This window comes from Malaclemys terrapin, chromosome 1 (genome assembly GCF_027887155.1).
Source record: "Malaclemys terrapin pileata isolate rMalTer1 chromosome 1, rMalTer1.hap1, whole genome shotgun sequence".
In the NCBI taxonomy this organism is placed as follows: Eukaryota; Metazoa; Chordata; order Testudines; family Emydidae; genus Malaclemys; species Malaclemys terrapin.
The window spans coordinates 282631100-282649905 of record NC_071505.1 but is presented as its reverse complement, the minus strand read 5'-3'; the positions used below and the strand labels follow the sequence as shown (position 1 = coordinate 282649905).

At 44.4% G+C, this 18806-nt stretch overlaps 1 pseudogene; it reads left to right on the top strand.

Annotated features, from left to right (window-relative positions):
• The first annotated feature begins 503 nt into the window (after positions 1-503).
• LOC128839722 (uncharacterized) lies at positions 504-3508 on the top strand (annotated as a pseudogene).
• The last annotated feature ends 15298 nt before the right edge of the window (positions 3509-18806 follow it).

Genomic DNA, 18806 nt, shown 5'->3' with positions numbered 1-18806 from the left:
TCCAAGGGATTGAGGGACAAACTACAGCTCTGGGAAAAACTCTGCCTCTCCTAGTAAAAATAGGGGACCGTCAAATTTCCCACCAGTTTGTTTGCAGTCCCTCTTGCCCCATCGCACTGCTCAGATGAGATATCCTTACCAAACTGCAGGCGGAAATCTCGTTCGACAATGGACCTATGGAAGTTAGACTTCCTAAACAGCAAACCTCCAACTACCAGATGGCCCTCGTAGATGCTAGAAATCTCTCCCCGGAATGCCAGGGGAGGAATGAAGGGAGCCAGCTGTCAGGGGTTAACCTTGAGGTTTGGGCGGAGGAGGCAGGCGTTGCTTGGGCCCAGAACGCTTCACCAGTGCATATTTCCCTTAAGGAAGGAAGCAGCCCAGTCCGAATTCGACAATACCCTCTTAAGCTGACCACTAGAATCGGGTTAAAGTCTCTCATTCAAAAGTTTCTGCAGTGCGGGTGGCTCAGGGAAGGCATGTCCCCATACAATACTTCGATAATGGGGATGCCTAAGCCTAATGGGCAGTATCGGTTGGTCCAAGACCTAAGACAAATTAATAAGTTAATAGAAGCCCCCTATCCAGTCGTCCCGAATCCCCATACTATTCTGGATCAAGTTCCCAAAAATCACAGTTGGTTCTCTGTTATAGATTTAAAAGATGCCTTCTTTTCCATTCCCCTTGATCTGGAGTCTCAGAGACTGTTTGCCGTTGAGTGGGAAGACCCAGACACCCGCTACAAAGCTCAATACCTTTGGACCGTTGTCCCACAGGGACTTACCTGTGCACCCAAGATTTTTGGCAGCCAGCTAAGAAGGGACCTTGCCCCATTCCTGGCTAGACACCCTTCATGCAACATAGTCCAGTATTGCGATGATTTGCTCTTAAGTACCGAGACAGAGGCAGCCTGTAAAGAGCAAACTATAGAGCTCCTTAATTACCTTGGGGCACAGGGGTATAAAGTTTCAAAGGAAAAAGCTCAACTGGTTAAGTAGCAGGTCACTTTTCTTGGATATCATCTTTGCCAAGGAAGTCGTAGTCTGGGTAAAGAAAGAATCCAGGTTATACTTGATAGCCCTCAACCCCAGAACCCCCGAGAATTAAGGGCTTTTCTGGGATTGACTGGCTTTTGTCGGCTCTGGATCCCTGATTACGGGGGAAGAGCCAAACCATTATATGAGTCCTTAACTAAGGAAGGGCTGCTCCACTGGACATGGACCAGAGAGATGGAAAAACCATTTCGAGAGCTAAAAGGAGCCTTGGTTCAGCCTCCCGCTTTAGCCCTCCCAGACCCCCGGAGACCATTTACCCTATACGTTCATGAAAGGGGAGGGGTGGCTGCTGGAGTTCTGTGCCAAAGGTTGGGACCAACCTGGCGACCCATTGGATATTATTCAAAGGTGTTGGACCCTGTCGCCAAGGGGTGGCCTGCTTGTTTACGGGCCGTAGCAGCAACTGCTCTCCTTGTCCAGAAGGCTGAAAAGTTGACCCTGGCGGGGGACACTGAGGTTGTGGTCCCCCACGGGGTGCCTCAAATACTGGGTACAGGTGATGGGGGAAAGCATCTAAATCCCAGCCCACATACCAGATATGAAGTAGGGCTCTTGCTAGCCCCTAACTTAACCTTTAGGACAGTTAGCTCCCTCAACCCAGCTACCCTATTGCCCGATCCTTGAGTTTTCCATGAGACTAGCCCCACTCATGACTGTATTGAAGTCTTGCAACAGGAAACCAAACCCCGCCCCGACCTCTTGGACTTGCCTTGGCCCAACCCTGAAATTGAAGGGTACGTTGACGGGTCCAGCTATGTGATAGATGGCAAGCGGTTTACCGGAGCCGCAGTAGTAATTAAGGACAAAGGAATACGCAAGTTTAAACTTAGCCCTAAATTGTCCGCCCAAGCGGCGGAGCTGGTGGCTCTTATTGAAGCTCTCCGGTTGGGGACCGGGAAAACTATTAATCTGTATACTGATAGTCGCTATGCCTACATGGTGGTACATGCACACGGGACCCTGTGGAAAGAAAGGGGATTTATCACAGCTTCAGGCCAGAGGATTGCAATGGGAGCCTCATCAAAACCCTTCTTGAGGCCCTGATGCTTCCCTTCCGGGTTGCCGTAATACATGTGCGTGCCCATGGAAGGGCCCCAGAGGCCGAACAGCGTAAATACAATCAATTGGCTGATCAGGCCACAAAGGAGGCCGCACAAGAAGGGGCCTCATGGCTTCTCTTGGTTCAAGATACAGAAGCTAAATCTTCCCCTCCCCAATTCACAGCTGAGGAAGTATGTCACGCACAGGCTGCAGGGGCCCGGCAGACTCCCTCTGGATGGTGGAAATTACCGGGGGGGGGGATTTTTGCCCCCCGACCAGTGCTTCAGGAAATTCTTCGGCACATACATAAAGCGGGACATATGGGGTCAGGGGCAATGGTTGATTTGGCCACCTGATCCCTTAAGGGGCTGGGCATGCACATGGAAGCCCAGAGAATTGTTAGTAATTGCCCTGTTTGTCAACGAACCAACCAAAAGGGGTGTGGCCCTCCCGCCCCAATGGGAGGCCGGCCATGGGCCACATACCCTTTCCAGAGGTGGCAAGTTGACTTTGCAGAAATGCCCCCTTGCAGGGGTTATAAATACTTACTCGTATTTGTGGATCAGCTTACTGGATGGGTAGAGTGTTACCCCACCCGGCATTGTCAGGCCCGGGCTGTTACTAAGGCCCTGTTGCATGAAATACTTCCCCGATTCCACCTCCCCGAAACAATCGAGTCTGATCAGGGAAGCCACTTTACCTCACAAGTGGTCCAACAGGTGTCCCAGGCACTTGGTATACAATGGAAGCTGCATACACCCTGGAGGCCGCAGAGCTCGGGTCAGGTGGAAAGAATTAATCGAACTCTCAAGGACACCCTCACTAAACTGTGCACAGAATCTAGTTTAAAGTGGCTTGATGCGCTACTGCTCGCCCTTACCCGCATTCGAAGGGCCCCGCGTAAGGGTCTTAAGCTCTCACCCTTTGAACTAGTCTTCGGGTTTCCTCCCCGAGTCCTTATCCCAGGGTTCCGGGAAGATGTAAACTGGGAAATGGGGAAGGACTTTTTATGGAAACAGGTTTCTGGGCTGCAATCTGTCTTGTTACAGCTGCATCGATATGCGGTGCCTTTCCAGTCCCTTCCCTTGGATCAACCCGTGCACCCGTTCCAGATATGTGATCAGGTCCTTGTCAAGAAGAGGAAGCACGACCCCCTCACACCACAGTGGAACGGCCCGCACACTGTCTTGCTCACCAGCCAAGCTGCAGTTAAAATTCTTGGAAGTGACAAATGGATGCATCATACGCGGGTAAAGCGGTTTCTGAACCCTAACTTGGAGATTGAAACAGTGGAAGAGGACACCAGCCCTCTGCCCACCCCGGCTCTGGACGCCTGGGGTGGCACAGGTGAAGACTCCACCTGGGAGTATCAGCCGCTGGACGGACTAAAGGGGCTGTTTAGGAAAAGATAATGAAATCATCATTAATATTTCTGTTTATGTATTTCCATAACTATTATAGTTGGGAAAATAGGTTTTTGCAGCTAGGGGAGACAATAGCAAACTCCTTTAATCTCAGTAATTGTTGGGTGTGTGGAGGCCCGGGAGAACTGGATGAATGGCCTTGGGTAGCCCAGCCGGTACAGCCCAAGTGGTGGCTCAGTAATTTAAGTATAGTCCACAATGGGACAGGAGTTTGGGCTGAGGATGGTAGTCCCTGGCGACTCTATTCCTCTGGAATAGATATTCTGTGCCTTAATCGGACAAGGCGGGAGGGAGTGTACGTGGGGGAAAGCAAGTGCGATTGGACGCTATCCCCGGGTTTTGATTGCTATGACCCCAACTGTCGCCCATATGACTGTTCTAAATACCAAGGGCAATGGAACCATACCCATGTCAGGCTTACCGATAATAGCTGGGTAAAATGCTCCTATCAGCAACATACAGGCAAAGGCTGCGAGGCAGTAAGACAAGATAGGTTCTTCGATGTCTTAATTTTAAGTTGCCAACGAGACAATACCACTAGTAAGGACCACGTGGTACGGGGCTATCGATGGGCATGGCAACACCATAATGGAACCTGGACCTATTTCAGGCAATTCTGGTCTAGCTCCAATCAACCAGAATGGGGCTGCGATTGTGCCTGGAAGGTGGGGGCTGGGGCATGGAAATGTAATTACTGCGATCCTAACAGTAAAACAACCGTTGTGGGGGGACCTTTAGGGACGGGAAATTATTTATATTTCGAACAACCAAAGGATTATGGGGCCTGGGATGGTCCCTTTGCTAACGGAACCTGGGCCTTGAAAGGCCATTATTGGATCTGTGGGTCCCATGCCTACTGAAGATTGCCTCCAAATTGGTCAGGAGTATGTTACATCGGCTATATTAGACCCTTGTTCTTTCTATTACCCCAGATGCAAGGAAATAAATTGGGGATTAAGGTGTATGATGATTTAATTAGGGAAAGGCGATTCGTGGACTCCACCTTGGCCGCCGGAAGCTCCCAAACATGGGGAGCTCAGGAGTGGCCCCCTGAAAGAATCATACAACATTATGGACCAGCCACCTGGAACCCGAATGAGTTAATATCCGGAGCCAGGGAGCCTATTTATAACCTAAATCGAATAATTAGGTTACAGGCTGTTTTGGAAGTACTAACTAACCAAACAGCCGTGGCTCTCGACCTTTTGGCCGATCAATCAACCCAAATGAGGAATGCAATCTATCAGCAACATATAGTCCTTGATTATTTACTGGCAGAGGAAGGAGGAGTTTGTGCAAAATTAAATGAGTCTAATTGCTGTTTGCAAATTGATGATAATGGAAAAGCGGTGAAACAGCTAACAAAGGAAATGAGAAAGTTAGCCCATGTCCCGGTTCAAATCTGGGGAGGGTGGAATATGGACTGGTTTACTTCTTGGTTACCACAACTAGGGTGGCTTCGAAAAGGTCTCCTCCTCTTTGTACTCTTTATTATAACCCTATTAGTCCTACCTTGCTTTGCTCCCTGTTTAGTTGTACTGATCCGGCGAGTAACTAATAAGATTGTATACCAACAAATGATGGCACTGTACCAGCCGGTGAAGGCTGAGGATTGGGGGCCATAAAGCTCTCAAAATGTTTTTAAGGGGGGAGAATCTTGTTAGAGCAAAGATCAACTACTCGCCTATTATCCCAGCAGCTCCCCACATGCACGTAGCCAGCTGCTTTCTGCATATATGTATAACAAGACAATCAGTCAAGGAAGTCAGACATATGTATTCTGAAGACCCCCAGAAGAATAATCAATCAAGGAAATCCAACAGATGTATCCTATTTACCCCTAGAAAGGAATTTAAGGATTCCATAGGTTAGCAGAATGTATGCATGCTAAGTTGTTTGTTACTGGGTATAAAAAGGCCTGCTTTGCACTTGTAAGGTGTGTGTGTCTCTCTCTGGCATTAGTCGAGGAGAGTACCCGCTCAGCTGACTGATCAATAAAGAACTTGAAGCCATCTTTTAGACTCCCGTGCCTCCTTGGGGTAATTGGGTAGCTCCAGGGGGAAACGAGCCCATTTGGCTAACACAGGTGCCTGTACCTTTGCTGGCAAGGGGACAGGCGCAGGCTACAGCGCAGGGCAGCCCCAAGGGAGCCCATGAACTGGAAGGGGACCCAGAACAGACAGTATTGCAGCAGGGGCAAGGGGGCTCACAAGTATGGGGGCTGCTACTGCCCAGGGTGGTGTGTTTAATAACCCAAGGCATAACCCAGGGCCGCCTCAAGGACTAAGGGAGGCAAATGAGCAAAGGAAAGCGTCCACGCATTCAGGTGGGCAGGGTGTGTGGATTAATAGAGTAGTCAGTGAAGCTGTGCAGGAAATGGTCAGTGATGTTGTTTCTGAGGTTTTCTCCACAGCAGTACAGCGCTTCAGAGGGCACAAGGTCACCTAGAACCAGGATGTTTTCTTCCACCGAACACAGGGGATGGCGGTAATGCTGATCCCGGGGGTGAGTATAATCTAAACCACACAGAGGTTGGGGGAATGGGTGGCTGAGGTGGTATCTGGCTTTCCAGCCTGGCAAGGTGGCCACAGCCAGGTGCAGGGACCGTGCTCAACCAGTCACTCAGTGAGTTCACCTAAGGGGAACAGGAGTCAGCCTATCGGGGTATTAAATACTCTGGGCCCAGGAGTGGAATGTCCAGAAGCCTGGGCAGACCCACCAAGGAGTGGCACCTTCAGTGAGGGCACTGATGGTATTACATAGCTGCTGCAAGCTAATATGCATTTACTACAGCAGTTTCAGGGAGCTAGATGTGAGGGGTCTGCACAGGGTGACAGGGTAGGCCCAGCATGGGCAGCAGGACAGGGAAGGGCACATGAGAACTCATCAGGTGTCAGGGCATGTAACCGCCTGGGACAGAGTAGACACTCCCAGGATGCCTATGGGGGAGCAGGACTCTGCGGAACTCGCTCCATGCAGTCCTCAGTATAGTAAGCCGGGGTGGCTTACCCGATGGGAGTTCACCTACTTAGTACAACTAAATATAAAATCCTCAGAGGCGAATTCATGGATATAATATCTCTTTGGCACAGACAGTAAACATGGGCAAGGCAAGCAAAAGAGCGAACTGCCCAAGAGGCCAAGGGTGCCTAGAACATGGGAAAAATTGGGAGGTTGCCCTCATTATCTATGCGGGTGTTATAGTACAGCCCTGCCTTTGTTAAGTATATGGATATAATTAGGCGGGCACACAATATGTTTGGGGGTATGTCATAAGCAATTTTGATTAAGGGCAGCAACATAAACTGGAATAAGGTGGCATCGCACACTGTGGTTGAAGGGCATAAAACAAGAGTGCCAGGGGTTTGTTCATACCGCAACAAGCTCGAAAGGGGCCCTGGGCACATAATAGTATTTGCTGGGCATTTAATAATGGTGGTTGTTTTCGCAACCCCTGTAGATTCAGGCATGTCTGCAAGATGATAATCGCCGGCAATTTTAGTTTGACAGGGCTATGCCAATGGGCTGTTCAGTATCCTGTGCAGCTTTTCAGAAATTCATTACAATGTTGCACTGGGCAGTGGTGCAGTCAATGGGACTAAACCAAATAGTGCATTATTTGCATAATTTATGTTTGCAGGACGAGCTGGGTCAAATGAGTGTTTTCACCTGTTGAACACATTTCAGGCCCTGGCTAAATAGTTGGAGGAACCCCTAGCATAGGACAAAACAGAAGGCCCTTCCACTACATTAACTTACCTGGGCACTGAGATGAACTTTGCTTGCAGTTTTGTTGCCCCGGGGTGGGCATTTTGTGCCCGGCTGGCAGCGGCAACAGCTGGCATAGCCAGGCCACACAATTACATACGAGTTACTACAGTCATGTAGGAAGATGTGTGGGTGTGGGAAAGTTTTCTAAGTCAATTTAATGGGGTATCATTGTGGAGGTACAAATGGTTATTAATTTGGGGATCAGAGCTGGCTAATATAAGGTTGTGCCTCTGGTGTGACAACATGGCAGTGGTACAGGTTATCAATCAGCAAACTTCCAGATCGCACAGGGTTGTGAAGTTGGTAAGGGCATTTGTTCTCCAATGCTTAACCTTCAACATCTGTTTTTTCTTCCAAGCATGTGCTGGGCATGGATAATGGCATAGCAGACACCTTGACTCATTTCCAGTTGGCCAAATTACATAAGCTACGGGCTCTCTGGAACCTCGGAATGTCATGTGGTTGGCGGAATGCAGATTTTTGGCTCCAGCTTATAATTCGTTTATTTTGTTTTCTTTTAAGGAGTCTTGTCAATACAAGGATCCAGAGAATGGGTCACCTATAAGGCCCTCTGTTAAGGGCAGTTGTTGCAGTACCAGGTCAAGGACAATGCAGCTGCTGGTGCCCCTTGACGATCACACATGGGACAATGGGTTCTTTCTCCCCAGTAGGACTGCTAGCCAAGAGGGTGGGGGGGAGGCAACCAAGGAAATGACTGGCGCCTCCTTGTGGCGGATGTTCAGTTCAGGTACTCCATAGGGAGGGCAGCCAGTGACCAGATAAATGGCCTGGTAAAGGATGTAAAAGGAAGTACTGGATAAAAGAACAGAATGGGGGTGGGGGTTCAGGGATTCCTATGATTGGTACGGCAGGGAGCCAACCCTCTTCCCCCCACACACACACACATAACCCATTCTCATAGCCCTCCTTAACCCTCTTACAAGGCTGGTGGATGGTAAGGTCCAAGCCATGGGTCAGCTGGGGGACCTGGATGGAAACAAAGGGGGGGCTGGTGGAAGCCCCGGAAAATTGATTTGAATAAGCATGGATTAAACAAAGGGGCTGGTGGAAGTCCTGGAGAATTGATTTGAATAAGCATGGATTTTCCTGCACTGTACACTTTGTCTGCCGGGTAGTCCCAGACATCTATATAATACAGTTGCGGCCTGATTTAAACCCATAACAAGTCTCCTGTCCTTCTTGCAGTGAACCCAGACAATGACTGCACCACAATTAAATGGGGGCAAACCCAAAAAAGGGCAGCTCTGCTTTGTGGTTGGGGGTGAGGGTGGAGAGGAAGAAGGCAGAAACTGCTGTAAAAGGTGCTCGGTGGGCAGCTTTGCAGCTGTTACTCTCTCCCTCCCCCCCAGGAATGTGCATAAAGGTGTGAAACCTGGGTGGGGCAAGTCTCTATGTCCAAGCAGTGAGGAAGCCTGCACCCACCCCCCCTCCCTTAGTGGAGGCAAATGGCAGGCTGGGTTAGGACCTGCTGTGGGCATTACTCTAGTTGCCCCTTTTAAAGCGGGGCTGGGAAGGAATTTTTCCCGCAGCACCAGAATTGGCTTTGGTGGAGTGTGGTTTTTTTTGCCTTCCCCACAGCGGGTGTGAGGGAGGACCTTTTCTGCTGAATAGAAAAGATGGTAGGCCATATGTCGCAACTTATTTTGTAAGGTTATGTGGATGTTCACTGCATGTACTCCATGTGCTTTCTTGCACACACAAGCATCTGCACACTGCAAGATATGGCCCATAAGGGATATAATATTTGTTCCAGAATTTGTGGACAACAGCTTTTCCATGTGAGCCAAAAGGACCCACTTTCTGGCTAATCCAGCTGGACTCATACTAAATTTCTCTTCTGCAATTTGCTCTTTACATACATTAAAATTTCCAAATATCTAACCAAATGTGCAGGTTTTATACTTAGGAAAGCAAATATGGTCTGTCAATAATCAACATAAAATATTTCCTATATTCAATGCAAAAAATACTTTGAAGTAGCATTGTGGTTGCACATTTGGACAACCACATTTCTTGAAATCTGGAATATTAAAATAGAACATACCATTTTAATATTGTGTGTTTACGTAATACATGTGCATCCACAATGGACCTACGGTTGGGTAAACAAAGTAGTCGAAGGCAGATATACTGGCCACTGGATTAGCAGTTTTCTGCTCCCTGACTGACCAGAGCAGGGGCTGCTCCAGGCAAATGAGAACACCTGACTCCAATTAACCTGCAATGAGTCAAGTGAGGCCATTAAGGTCATGTGAACACCTGACTCTAGTTAAGGCCTTTTTTGATTCTATAAAAGGGCTCACTCCAGTAAGGCTGAAGAGAGCCAGGGAGACAGAGGAGAGGAAGTGTGGCTGGAGGGCTGAGTAATGAAGACACTCTCAAGCCATTGGTAAGGGAGCCCTAAGGTAAGGGTGAAGAAGCGAGAAGCAGGAGAGCTGTGGGGAAGTGGCCGAGGGAAATGTAGCAACTCTGGTAGTGAAAGGTTGGCTGCCAACAGCTGCTGCTGGAACCCAGAGTAGAGGGCAGGCCCGGGTTCCCCCCAACCTGCCACTACAGAAACACCTCCTGGGAGGGGACGTCAGGCCCCTGTCAGGACAGGAGGCTAAACTGTCCTGAAATAAGCCCCTAGGGACAACAGAGACTATGGGAGTTCTTTCACCAACCTCCTTGCTGGCTTATGATGAAAAGGGCTCAATAGACTGTAACACTAGCCCTAGAGAGAGAAGGGCTACGTGGAGCATCACAGTGAGCCACTGAGGCTACCATATACCACCTAGAAGCGCGGGACCCACAGGGACAAGGTCAGAGCTCTGCCACAGTGTATAAACACATTATATCTTACTAATGTGCAGAGCATAACACAGTTGTGTACAGCAGGGATTGGCAACGTTTGGCACACAGCCCGTCAGGGAAATCCGCTGGCAGGCCGGGATGGTTTGTTTACCTGCAGCATCCGTAGGTTCAGCCATTATTATTTATGATTTGCTAGCAATGCTTTTGAAGTCTTCTGCAGCTGTCATTCGTGCTGGTGTCACTTAACATTCTCTCAATAAGTAGGTCTATCACTGTTGATGCAGCTATAAAGTGTAACCTCAGAAACATTTTTAAAGTCCTTTTACAATTTCTGATTGCTCTGGCTTTGTGCAAATAAGGCAGATCCATCTTTAAGACAAAGTCCTCCTTTGAAATGTACCATTTTGAAAGTAAAAAATAAAAAAAAATAGATTTCTTATAAAGAAATATGTCTTTAAATTACTTCTGTTCTTTCTCTTGCACTATAATTACCAAAGGAGTGCCATGAAAAGAGCTAAAGGCTATAATTAATATTGTTCTCTTTTTCTTGGATGAAACATTTAAATACACTATATTATTTCATTGATCTCCCTGCAGACAAAGTAATAACAATGCTTCTTTTTTAAATAGAAACAAGTGTCCTACCCAATTTCCCTTCCTTATAACATTGAACACCATGTTCTTTTACAGTTCCCAAATGTTCAGAAATACTTGCAGCATTGTAATGAAATAGACAGGAAGAGGGCAGTCATGTTAGCATTTAGTTCCTGCTGCTTATGTTTTTCACCCTTAATGATTAATAATTAATGCCAAATTCTTCTTACATTGGTTTAATGCAGCAAAACTGGTCTGCTGAAGGTTTCAGAGAGATTTCCTCTATAAGGGTCTCTAAGGATTCAAAGTCAAATTAACTAATCAGCCAGTTTGTAGAAGTATGTCTCTTTTTGTAAAGCACAGAAAGTAAAACAAAGAAATAATCCACCAAAAAGAGAAATATAGAATTGATATAAGGAAATTTAGGGCTCAGTTTCCCAAATTTTATTAATCAGAACATAAGAATGGCCATATTGGGTCAGACCAAAGGTCCATCTAGCCCAGTATCCTGTCTTCCGACAGTAGCCAATGCCAGGTGCTTCACAGGGAATGAACAGAACAGGTAATCATCAAGTGATCCATCCTGTCGCCATTCCCAAACAGAGGCTAGGCACACCATCCCTGGCTACTTACGTGAGAATGCATCTGTCCTCACTGAGACTATTCATATGAGTAAGAGTTAAAGATTTATGCCCAAAGTTCTTCATCTAAAAGACATTATTTTCTCTATAGGCGAATTCTCTAGTCCACTTCAGGTCCTCTTGCATAAGGAAGACCAAAAGTGACCAGATTTCACCATCAGTGAATCCTCAGGGAATGTGAGACTCCTGAATGAGAACTAATCTGGTTCCCATAGCAACAGTTGGCTCTTCTGTTGTTCCTTCATATTCTTGTGCTCTGATTGCAATTGAGAATCTGGGCCTCTCTTTTTAGTATTTAAGAATATTATTTTAATATTTCCTTATGTACATCGGTTTTATTTGTAAGCATGTTTTGCACATGTGTTCTGCTTCAAGCTTAGGTCTGCAGTAGCTACAATAGATATATATTTATTTACCAATCCTACAAAATGGTAACAGAACTCCACTGACTACAATAAGACTTATATATGTTTCAGGACTGTAGTAGTGGGCATGATAGACTATCAGTGACCAAATCATTCCTCTTTCTTTATCCAAAATGCCTCAAATCCAAACAAAGGAGAACATTTTAAAACTGTTAAGCTTTATAGAAACCATAGAAATATAGTATTGGAAGGGACTTCTGTACTTTATCTAACCCAGTCCCCTACACTGGGGCAGGTCTAAGTATTATCTAGGCCAGTGGCTCTCAACTTTTCCAGGCTACTGTACCCCTTTCAGGAGTCTCATTTGTCTTGTGTACCCCCAAGTTACACCTCACTTAAAAACGACTTGCTTACAAACTCAGAGATAAAAATACAAAAGTGTCCGTGACACATGGCCAGAAAGGGTTAAGCAGCTTGCCTGCTAATTGACCCAGATTCAACCTTCAGAGACATTATAGAAAAGAATGTAAATGATAATTAGGACCATTCCATGCTAGATGGGCTAGAACTTTGAAATGTAAACTTGTATTGTTAAAGAATTAGAAGAAGATATTTATTACAATAGTCTATATTAACTTGTATCTTGTTAGAGGTTAACAATGTAACCAAAAGCTTCCTGTCTAGGGCTGTATTCTGTTAATTCAGATATCAAAAGGAAATATTAACATTTAGATGAAATTTAGGTGAAATAATGTCATTGTCCGTGTCTCTTTACAGTTTGTGGTAAACTGTCTATAAACTGCTTAATGGATAATTACCTTATGTTAATCCATGTAGCTAATTATCAGTGATGTTTAGGAAACAAAGGTTATGTCAAAAAACTATTGTTCATCAAAGGACTCTGTGCTGCCCAGGAACTGTATGAGTTGCAAGACTGAGGTCTCCAAATTCATTTGGATCACCTTGGTATTGGACATTGAACTGTAACCTATGGACTAATTCTGAAAGAACGCTATATATCTCTGAATTCCGCCATCTCTGCTATGAAACTGACTTAAGAATTATATCTGTCTGCATGTATAATGATCTTTTAACCAATACTCTCTTCCCTTTTTTAAAATAAATTTTTGTTTATTTAATAAGAATTGGCTGTAAGCTTGTATTTGGGTATGATCTGAAATATTCATTAAACTGGGTGGTAACCTTTGGGATTGGAAGAACATTTTATATGATGAACAAGATTTTCAATAATCCCCATCATATTTGACTTGGCTATCTGGAAGGAAAACACAAGAAAGGCTGGGTTGCTTTATGGCAACTGTGTTTTGGCTTCTGTGTAACTAGTAAGGCATTATAGAAGCTATTTTGTTACTAGCTTGGTGGATCTAAGTATTGAAATAACCATCAGTTTGGGGGATTGTCTGCCCCATTCTTTGCAGTTTGCCCAAAATGAGCAACCTCAGAGGGGCCCACTGGGATCCCAGTCACAGTGTCACAGCACTCTATTCCTGAAAAATTGCTTACTTTCTCATTTTTACCATATAATTATAAAATAAATCAATTGGAATATAAATGTACTTACATTTCAGTAAAAGCAGCAAAGAGTCCTGTGGCACCTTGTAGACTACCAGATGTATTGAAGCATGAGCTTTCATGGTTGAATACCCACTTCATCGGTAACACGACTACCCCTCTGATGCTTTACATTTCAGTGTATGGCAGTGGTGGGCAACCTGCGGCCTGCAGGCCGTATACGGCCCATCAGGGTAATCTGTTTGCAGGCCGTGAGTGGCTGCCACTTCCCACAGTTCCCACTGAACAGGAGCAAGCTCTGGAAAAACCCACACGTGGTTAATCAATAATCTGAAGGAACCTCTTGCTTGAAACTGCTTACTTAACAAGGTTTCTTTAAGGGATGTGTCATTCTATTACTAATGAATAAATAAGGGGACTCGTTTGGGAACTCTTTGGGACTGGTCTTTCCCTCTGGATGCATCTTGTGTTCCCTACCGGCAGATGGGCTTTCACTGTGCCACTTGAGAGCCACATTCTGCTTCGGTAACACTGGTCTACAATTTTTGAGAAGTCGTCTCCTTCAGAGATAAAATGTACTATTTATTATGTATTTTGATGTGCTGAATTCAAATATGACAATTAAAACCACTGGCTACTGTTTCTAAGATATTTAAGTTTTTACATTTTATGTCTATGAATATTGTGTAGATAGTAGAGTTTTAATCATAAATTGTAAACCTAGGTCTTTTCATGTGTTTATGGTTGCTTTACACGATAATATTTCACCTGTCCTGTTTATGTAACACTTTAAAAATCAGCAAAAGGGTTATATAAATAAAATTTATTATGAAACAAAAGGCAAAAAACTATTCTGTACATAGTTTAGTCCTATTCAGTGTCTACTCGACGCTTCTTGGCTTGTCTCTTGTATTCATTAAATGGAGCATCACTTGTCACTGTCCAGCAATAGTCTGCAAGCATTGATGGGCTCCATTTCCCCTGATAGCGTTTCTCCATTGTTGCAATGTCCTGGTGAAATCACTCGCTGTGCTCATCGCTCACTGCTCCGCAGTTCGGTGGAAAAAAATCTAGATGAGAGTGCAAAAAATGTATCTTTAGTGACATGTTGCAACCAAGGCTTTTGTATGCCTTGAGGTTTTCCACCAACAACCTGTAGTTGTCTGCCTTCTTGTTTCTGAGAAAATTTATTGCCACTAACTGGATGGCTTTCCATGCCATCTTTTCCTCGCCACGCAGGCATGGTCAAATGCATCATCTCGAAGAAATTCATGAATCTGAGGAACAAAAAGACACCTTCCTTTATCTTAGCTTCACTTAACTTTGGAAATTTTCCATGGAGGTACTTGAAAGTTGCTTGTGTTTTGTCAATGGCCTTGAAAAAGTTCTTCACAAGACCCAGCTTCATGTGTAAGGGTGGTATAAAAATCTTCCTTGATTCAACAAGTGGTGGATGCTGAACACTTTTCCTCCCAGGCTCCTATGACTGTCGGAGTGGCCAATCATTCTTGATGTAGTGGGAATCTCTTGCACGACTATCCCATTCACAGCAAAAACAGCAGTACTTTGTGTATCCAGTCTGCAGACCAAGCAAGAGAGCAACAACCTTCAAATTGCCACAAAGCTGCCACTGATGTTGGTCATAGTTTATGCACCTCAAAAGTTGTTTCATGTTGTCATAGGTTTCCTTCATATGGACTGCATGACCAACTGGAATTGATGGCAAAACATTGCCATTATGCAGTAAAACAGCTTTAAGACTCGTCTTAGATGAATCAATGAACAGTCTCCACTCATCTGGATCGTGAACGATGTCGAGGGCTGCCATCACACCATCGATGTTGTTGCAGGCTACAAGATCACCTTCCATGAAGAAGAATGGGACAAGATCACCGAACATGGAAACCCTAACATCACCTGCCAGGAGATTCCACTGCTGTAGTCTGGAGCCCAACAGCTCTGCCTTACTCTTGGTTAGTTCCAAATCCCTGACAAGGTCATTCAGTTCACCTTGTGTTATGAGGTGTGGTTCAGAGGAGGTGGATGGGAGAAAATGTGGGTCCTGTGACATTGATGGTTCAGGACCAGAAGTTTCATCCTCTTCCTCTTCCTCATCTGACTCAAGTGAGAATGATTCTGGTGCATCAGGAACTGGCAGTCCTTCTCCATGGGGTACGGGGCATATAGTTGATGGAATATTTGGATAATGCACAGTCCACTTTTTCTTCTTTGACACACCTTTCCCAACTGGAGGCACCATGCAGAAGTAACAATTGCTGGTATGATCTGTTGGCTTTCTCCATATCATTGGCACTTGTCCTCTGCCATTCCCAAGTCAATGGTTATATATACTGACCCAACAGCATATCTTGAAAACTAGAGCCAATCAACAATTTTAAGCATCATTTTCGTTCGCAGTGACCCATAATTAGTAAAGTTTGACTACATTTATTTCAGAAGCTTTTTGGCTGTAGAGCTGTGTAGTTATCAAGGGTTGGGGGTATCTTACTAACCTGTTGCAGACCTGTGTAAGTGCTTGAGACTAGTAAAGTTTAGCTTTAAGGGAAAGCACTCTTGTGTTGTCCTGTTTGTGTCAGCTATTTATCGGTCGGATGGCCGTGTCTCCCCTGATTTATTTCCTGACACCTCCTCACACAGAGTAAAAGTTACCAAGAGTTTTGGGTTGAAAGAACCCCAGGTAACAGGCCGAAAGCAGCCACCACTTCTCACAGTTCCCATTGAACAGGAACAGTGAGCCACAGCCTCTTGCGATCAACATCATCAAAATGTCTTGCGGCCTGCAATCAGATTATCCTGATAATTGCCCACCACTGGTTTATAGCATATAGAGCAGTATAAACCAGTCATTGTATGAAATTTTAGTTTGTACAGACTTCACTAGTGCTTGTTATGTAGCCTGTTGTAGAACTAGGCAAATATCTAGATGAGTTGCTGTACCTCCTGAAAGACCTCTGTGTATCCCCCCCGGGAGTAGATGTATCCCCCCCGGGAGTAGATGTACCCCTGGCTGAAAACCACTGATCTAGACCATCCCTGGCAGGTATTTGTCTAACCTGTTCTTAAAAACCTCCCATCACAGAGATTCCACAACCTTCCCAGGGAATTTGTTTCAGTGCTTAACTACCCTTACAGTTAGGAAGTTTTTCCTACTGTCTAACCTAAAACCCCCTTGCTGGAATTTAAGCCTATTACTACTTGTCCTATCCTCAGTGTTGAAGGAGAACAAATTATCACCTTCCTTTTTATAACAACTTCTTAGTACTTGAAGAATATTATCAGACACCCTCCTCCCAAGTCTTCTGTTCTGCAGGCTATACAAACCGAAGTTTTTTTTTTTAAAAAAACCAACCCTCTCCTCGTGGTTCACGTTTTCTAGACATTTAATAATTTTAATTGTTCTCCTTTGGATTTTCTCCAGTTTCTCCACATCTTCCAGAGTAACAGCCACATCTTCCCTAACATATGCCGCCCAGAACTGGACACAAAACTCTAGGTGAGGTCTTAGCAGTGCTGAGTAGAGTGAAAAAATTACTACTTTTGTCTTGCTTACAACACTACTGCTAATACATCACAGAATGATGATCACTTTTTTTTTGCAACAATATTACACTGGTGACTCATATTTAGTTTGTGCTTCATCAAAACCCTCAGATACTTTTCTGCAATACTCCTTCTTAGGCAATTATTTCACATTTTGTATTTGTGTAGCTGATTATTCCTTGCTACATGCAAATCTTTGCATTTGTCTTTTTGAATTTAGTCCTATTTATTTCAGATCACTTCTCCAGTTTGTGAAGATCATTTTGAATTCTAATCCTCTCCTCCAGTGTGCTTGCAACATGCCCAATCTAGGTATCATCTACAAAGGTTATAAGGGTACTTTCTATATTACTTTCTAAATAATCTATGAAGATATTGAACAGAACTGGACACATCCCTGTGGTGCCGCACTCAAATTTCCTTCCAGCTTGATTGTGAGCCATTGATAACTACTCTGAGTATGGTTTTCCAGCCAGTAGTGCATCCCAGCTTACAGTAGGTTCATCTGGCCCAGGGATCGGCAAACTTTGGCACGCGGCCCATCAGGGAAATCTGCTGGTGAGCTGAGACGGTTTGTTTACCTGCAGCATCTGCAGATTCGGCCGATTGCAGCTCCCACTGTCCGCGGTTCGCCATTCCAGGCCAATGGGAGCTGCGGGAAGCGGCGCGGGCTGAGGGATGTGTTGGCCGCCACTTCCTGCAGCCACCATTGGCCCGGTACGGCAAACTGTGGCTAGTGGGGCTGCGATCAGCCAAACCTGTGGACACTGCAGGTAAACAAACCATCCCGGTCCACCAGCAGATTCCTAATCTAGGCTATAGTTCTCTAGTTAGTTTATGAGAAGGTCATACGAGACATTAACAAAAGTGTTAAAAATGAATTGCTGTCCTGGAAGATAGAAATCCAGTGTTACAAATGAATAATTATGCTCAGAAATAATAGGACTTAGACTCTGATTTCATTATTTAAAGACAAGGGTTTTTTTGTTTTGTTTTGTTTTGGGTTTTTTTGGTTGTTGGTTTTTTTTTTTTTTTTTTTTTGAAAGTTTAGAGGTAAATATTTCTATTTATTTTATCTTTATTTTACACAAGACTCAGGACCCATGTTTAAATAGTCCAGAATATGTTGATTATGGGTATAAAGGGTTTAAGTGATCCTGTACAGTCCAGTTCATAAAATCAATTTTGCTAGATTGAGTGAATTGAATTACTCATGTCTTCAGATATTTTTCCCTGCTACTGCTAGTAGAATACACAGAAACAAATGGGAAGAATACTGCTTTGAAAAAGACAGAAGAAAAATGTGCCTATGGGTTTAACCCTGATCTCAGATAGATAAACATGCATTGCTGAACATCTTGTTAAATCATCTGCTACACTGGCATATACATGGAGAATCTAAGATCAGGACCAAGCCTTAAGTGTATTATCCCAATTTTCTGATATTTAGGGTGAAAATATTTACAGTATCTCAGATACAAAAGTAAAACACTACATAATGTAGACACATGAAACAATCAGGATGTGTGTTTCTTTGCCAGTTTGCTATGTGCTTCAATGTCTCTCCCACTCTCTTTCATTATTACCTTGCAACTGAAAATATCACACACTCATCTTGCACAACCTTAACAAGTTGTGCATGAGTTGCATTTTATTTCTCCCCTCCCCATCCTTAAGGAAATAAAGAATATTTACTGTGTTTTTCTAATGTTTTATCAATGCCCTTGTAAAGTTACTTAAAATAAAATAAATAAATAATCACTATACAGTGGCTGATATTTTTAAAGGAGCAAGCCGTGTGCATGAACAAACTCAAATATCTTTGAGTAATTTACTATAAATGTTTTCTTAGACAATCATAACAGACTTCATTAAAATTCAATTTCTTTTCCACTTAGCTGTTGTACCTTTTTAGATTAATATTCTCAGAGAGTTGGTTGAATACTCCTCATTGATATGCTTGGGCACTCTGACCTTGGGATGTTAATCTGAACACAAACATTTATC